The sequence below is a fragment of the Cynocephalus volans genome, chromosome X (genome assembly GCF_027409185.1).
Source record: "Cynocephalus volans isolate mCynVol1 chromosome X, mCynVol1.pri, whole genome shotgun sequence".
Classification (NCBI taxonomy): domain Eukaryota; kingdom Metazoa; phylum Chordata; class Mammalia; order Dermoptera; family Cynocephalidae; genus Cynocephalus; species Cynocephalus volans.
This window is the reverse complement of record NC_084478.1, coordinates 175,917,106-175,923,043: the sequence shown is the minus strand read 5'-3', so window position 1 is coordinate 175,923,043 and position 5,938 is coordinate 175,917,106. Positions and strand designations below refer to the sequence as shown.

General features: G+C 36.6%; 1 pseudogene; it reads right to left on the bottom strand.

Moving 5' to 3' along the window:
* Positions 1 to 3,852: 3,852 nt before the first annotated feature.
* On the bottom strand, positions 3,853 to 4,834 carry LOC134368621 (large ribosomal subunit protein eL24-like; annotated as a pseudogene).
* Positions 4,835 to 5,938: the final 1,104 nt, after the last annotated feature.

Here is a 5,938-nt window from a genome sequence, read left to right as displayed (position 1 = left end):
ATAGTCATGGAGTACCTGTTCAGTACAGGCTCAGCCCTGGGTAGTGCCTAGGTACACATATCAGTGTGAAGGGGGTGCCAGAGGAGGAGTACAAATGAACTAGAGGTTCGAAGCTGGGATAGAATATCCTAGTGAAACAAAACGAAAGACTTCCTGAAAAGGTGGCCTTGGGGACTGGACTTAAACAACAGATTTTCTATAGGTAGAGGCATTTTAGGAGAAAGGAACAGCTTGAGTAAAAGTAACACAGTGAGAAATCATAGGATCCATTTAGGGTTAGTAATAGTCTCTGTGTATCGAGTCATTACACTGTGCCATGCATAATGATAAGTGCTTTACATGCATTCTCTTGTTATTTGCCTCAGCATTCTCATTAGTTATAGACGGTATCATCCCTACATTACAAACTAGGAGACTAAGGCTCAGAACAATGAACTAACTTGACCACCTGCTAAGGGATGGCAGAACGGGAATTTAAACCAGGTCTGGTAGGCTCCAAAGCCTGTGTTCTTAACCATTAAGCTCTGTGTCCAAGAAATGAACATGTGACTGGAAAGAAAGGTTAGGACCATGCTGTGGAGAGCTTTAGGTGCTAAGTGAAGGATCTTGAATTTAAGGTGGCAGATTGTGAAATTAAAGGGAAAGGGATTTTTCTGTAACAGAGAATAAAAGGGACCAGCAGGTTAGAGACCAATGAACAGATCCAAAACGTCTCTTCTTTCTTCATTTTTTCTGTCCCTTTTTGGGAGGAAAATGGGTCAAGTAGGAAAGAAACCTCCCCATTCCTCTTAGAGCTCTAGTGTAGAATTTCCACTTCTTGGGGATCCTTTTTGTTCTGTTCAATTTCTTGCCACTGCATATGCTCTGGGGAGGGAAGGTCAGAATCTGAACATTCTTGTCCAACTAGAAAATTGGATTGCTTTAATTTCAGTTCCTATTGCATACTGGATAACTGGAGCCCCTGATATTTTTTCGATTAATTTTTTATTAGTTTTGTTTTTTTATGTAGCTTGTCCTCATTCATAAAAAGCAGATTCATTAGCTGCCCATGGATATAATCTTCCTTTTCAATCTTATCCGGAAACTGGAAGGCCTTCTCATCCTCACTTGTTAGTGAGCTACCTCTTTTACCAACCTTGTTTTGGGATCCTGAAAGAGCAAGGTCTTGGGGTCTTTGCACCTTCCAAGCCATGATCTAGTTTTTGACCCTCAACATAAAAGATAACCTAAGGATCCCCTAATGAACTTGGTGACAGTACAGGCAGAAACTCTTTTTAAAAACTTTTGCCTTGAAATAATTTTAGACTTACAAGAAAGTTGCAAAAATATTACATAAATTTCACTTCATCCAGCTTTACCAAATGTTAACACCTTATATAATCATAGTAAAATTTCAAAATTAGGAAATTTACATTGATGCAATATTATTGACTAATGTACAGACTTTATTAAAATCTGACCATTTCAGTTTTCCCACTAACATTATTTTCCTGTTTTAGGATCTTATCCAGGACCCGACTAGAATCTGGGACAGTTTCTCACTCTCTCCTTGTCTATCATGGCTTTGACAGTTTTGAAGAGTACTCATTAATTATTTTGTATAATGTCCTTCAATTTGGGTTTGTCTGGTGTTTTCTTATGATTATATTGAGTTTATGCTTTTCTGGCAAGAATACCAGGAAGTATGTGTGCCTTCTCAGTGCCTCATATCTGGGAGTTCATGATATATACATGTCTCATTATTGGTGGTGCTAACCTTAATTACTTGGTTAAGGGAATGTCTTCCAGGTTTCTCTAATATAAAATTACTATTATTACTATATTTTCCTTTGAAATTAATAAAAATCTTGTGGAGAGATACTTTGATTCTATGAAAATATCCTATGTATTATGCTTTTGCCCACAAATTTTTGCATCTATCCATCTGTCTATCTTAAAAACCATGAGTTCATATTGATAGCTCTAATTCCAAACTAACAACACAAGGCTCATTCTAGCCTACCTCCTTTCCTTATTTTTAACTTCTTTCTCTAATAGTGAGAAAGATGACACTCATTATCTAAAATATATTCACAAATTTGATCAACTCTAATATGCGATATTCTCACCCCCACTTCTTTTCACCCTGTTCCTGCCCACCCCCAATAGGTAAGCAAACTCATTAATTTCTAGTTTATCTTTCCTGTATTTGGTTTTGTACAAATGACCAAATGCATATAAATTTTTTATCCCATTTTTCTTACACGAAAGTTAGCATAGTATAAAAACTCTCTTGAAATTTGCTTTTTCTCACTTAACGGTAACACTCCATACCCATTCACAGAGATCCTCCTTAGTCTTGTTACAGCTTTCTGTTAGAACTCCACTGAGTGGATGTATCATAGTTATTCAAACTTTCTCCAATTTACGGGCATTTCAGTTGTTGCCAGTATTTTGAAATGACACAGTGCTGCAATAAAAATAACTGGTGCATATGTGCTTTTGTATTGTTGGAGGTGGATCTTTATGATTAATTCTTAGAAGTAGGGTTCTGGGTCAAAAGGTAAGTGCATGTTAATTTTGTTAGCTATTGAAAAATTCTCCTTCATGAGGGTTGCACCAGTGTGCATTTCCACCAGCAATGTTTGAGAATTCCTGTTTCTCCACGGTCTCAGCAATAAAATGTGTTCTCCTATTTTTTAATTTTTACCAACCTGATAGGTGAGAAATGATACCTTGGTGGTGTTTTAATTTGCATTTCTCTAATTATAAGTGAGTTGAAATATCTTATGTTTAAGGGCCATTTATAAATATCTATTGTATATACGGATATATACTATATATATATTTATATATATATATATATTTGTGAATTATATGTTCATAGTTTACCTCCTTGATTTATAAGGTTTTTGTTCCTGTATTCCGCAATTTTTGAGAGTTCTTCATGTTTTAGGAAATTAGGCTCTCGTGATATATGCTACAAATATTTTCTCACAGTTTATTAGTTGTCTTCTTACTTTATTTTTAGTGCTTTTATGTTGTTGTTGTACAAAGATTATTTGCTTTTGTGTAGTCCAGTTTATCAATCTTATTTTCATTGGATTTTAAGTCATAGTTGTAAGGCTTCTCCCTATACCATGGATAAAGAGAAATTCACCCATGTTTTCTATTTCCACTGGATTTTGAGTCATAGTTAGGAAACATTTCCCTAGATAATGCATACAGTGGAATTTACACACGCTTTCGTCTAGTACTTGTAAGGTTTCATTTTTTACATTTAAATCCCTAAATTTTTAAATTTATTTTCACATATGGTGTGAGGTATGGATCTTATTTTATAGTTTTCCAATTACCACAGTACTATTTATTTAAAAGTGATTTGAGATACTATTTCCATCAATGAGATTGATGATTTGAGATGCCACTTTTATAACAATTTCCATATATGCTTGAGCCTATTTCTCAGTATCTCTTAAATGAGATATATTTATACCCAACCTCTTTCATTGTCTGGCATGTATAAAGTACTCTGCAACTAGGAATTCCCACAAGAGATGGAATGTTCATGAACTGGAAAGCCAGAGTATACTGAAGGAATGCTCAGTGCCATTTCTGAGAGTCTGATGGTGGGAGTTTCATTCCCACGCACTTCAGGGCTTAAGCCAGAACTCCCCACCCAGGCAAGTGGGCTGAGCATGGTAAGCTAAAAATAGATGGTACCTTGGAGACTTTCAGGAGATTGAGGAAAGTTCACTTTTTGTATGCTTAGCTTCTCTCTCCTGCAGTATGCCCAACTACTGCTGTTAGTTGGCTTTCTCTTACTTTATTTTCTTATGGGTCCATCTTTATTTAAAAATCTGATCTGCCAACTTAGCATTTTCCACTAACTTGGGGAACAGAAACTATCACAGGCTTCACAATCTTTTGCTTAAGTGCTGCCTTGTGGGAGCCTTAGCAGCAGTCGCTGCTATCTTTTTAGATGCTTGCTTAGCTTTTTTTGCTTCCTTGGCAGCCCTGATAGCTTATTCTCATTGAGCCTTTCTAACTTCAGGTTTCTAATTCCTCTTGACCACTGTATCGACAACAGATGCACCAGTGATGGCCCTCTGGAATTTGACTGCAGAGCAGGTTCTTTTCTTTTGAATTTCTTTTGACTGTCCCTTTTTGTGTTTTGTTCTGTAGAGGAAAGTCCAATTTATCTGCTGAGGATTCCTCTTGGAAAGAAACATCAACTCACATTTTGCATTAAGAATTTGGAAAACCTTCCTTTCGGTCCTGGTATAGTGCTTCCCGTGTCTGGGATAGATCCTGTACCCGCTAAAATTGCAGAATTTGACCTTGCTGGCAGTGGCTGCCAGGAAAGATGACAAGAGAAACTGTTTTACTTTAAAAACACTGGCTTTTGGTATATCAAGACTGGAAGATTGTGCAAATGGACTGCATGGAAAGGAAATATCCCTTCATTATGGGAGGCAATTCAAAACTCTCACCCTCACGTCACTATGTGTATTAATCATGTTTTGTTTTGTTTTAAAGTTGACCGGTAAGGGGATCTTAACCCTTGGCTTGGTGTTGTCAGCACCACACTCAGCCAGTGAGCTAACTGGCCATCCCTATATAGGATCCGAACCCATGGCCTTGGTGTTATCAGTACCACACTCTCCTGAGTGAGCCACAGGCCAGCCCTTGTTTTTTGTTTTCATGTTCTATACTTTATGATGCTTTGACATCTTGGGGTTTTGTGGACCCAGGAAGAGATTGCCTTTCTCGGAGTAAGCTTATTCCTAGAGATAACAAACAACTTACCTGCTAGCACATCTTTGATATGTAAACCAACCAATCTTGAGTCCATAACCTCACTCACCTCCTTTTATCACGCACCTACAGTCCAGGACACTTCCTGCCTGCCCAGGTATTGGACAACTAGAAACCACCCCTATAGCCCAGAGCCCAATGAAATTATTTAAACTGTTCAATTCTAAGTCTGCTCAGCTGGCTTTCCCTGCCTTGTCCATTTTTTCCTCTAAAAAACACAATAAAGGCTTTTGCCCCTGTTTTCCCCTTGCTCCTTTTGCCTCCTAACTGGCCCTGGCGCTTCCCCATGTGGCCCTGCATGGTGTGGAATATCATGCCCCCTCCTCTTGGGAACTATGAGGAACAAACTGTCTTTTTAATAACAGTTGTCTCCTGATCTGGTGGCCTTACTATACCTGAATAACATTAGAACCTACATTTTAAAACACCATGATAATGAAATCAATCAAATCCAGAGTGTTGGGAATTCTGCAGAACAAATTGCCTGATTTTTAAAAATAATTTAATTGCTTAAAAATTAAGATTTTATTTTTGTTGTAATTTTGCATTCTTTGATTAATAGCGAGACTGAAGTTTTCATATTTGTTTAGTAGTTGTGTTTCTTCCTATAAAGATATGAATCATATATTCTTGTCCTTTGCCTATTTATTCAGAATGCATTTTAAAGGAAACTGGATCAAAATGGTGCATGGACTTAAATGTAAAATATAAACTATAAAACTTTCAGATGAAAACATAGGGAAAAAAATCCATATCTGGGGTTTGGTGAAGAAATCTTAGAAGATACACAAAGCATGATCTATGAAAGGAAATATTTATAAATTGGAACTCACCAAATTAAACTTTTAAAAAATCAAAAATTAAAATGAAATAAATTAAAAATTTTGCTCTACAAAAACCCCATTATGAGAATAAAAGACAAGCTATGGACTGGGCAAAAATATTTGCAAACTACATCTTTAACAAAGGACTCACATCTAGGGTATAAAAAGAGCCATCAAAACTCAACATCAAAAAACCAAACAGTTCATTTAGAAAATGAGTAAAAATACATGAAGAGACATTTCACCAAAGAGGATCCACAGATGGCAAATAAGCACATGAAAAGATGTTCAATATCATTAGGCATCAGGGAATGTAA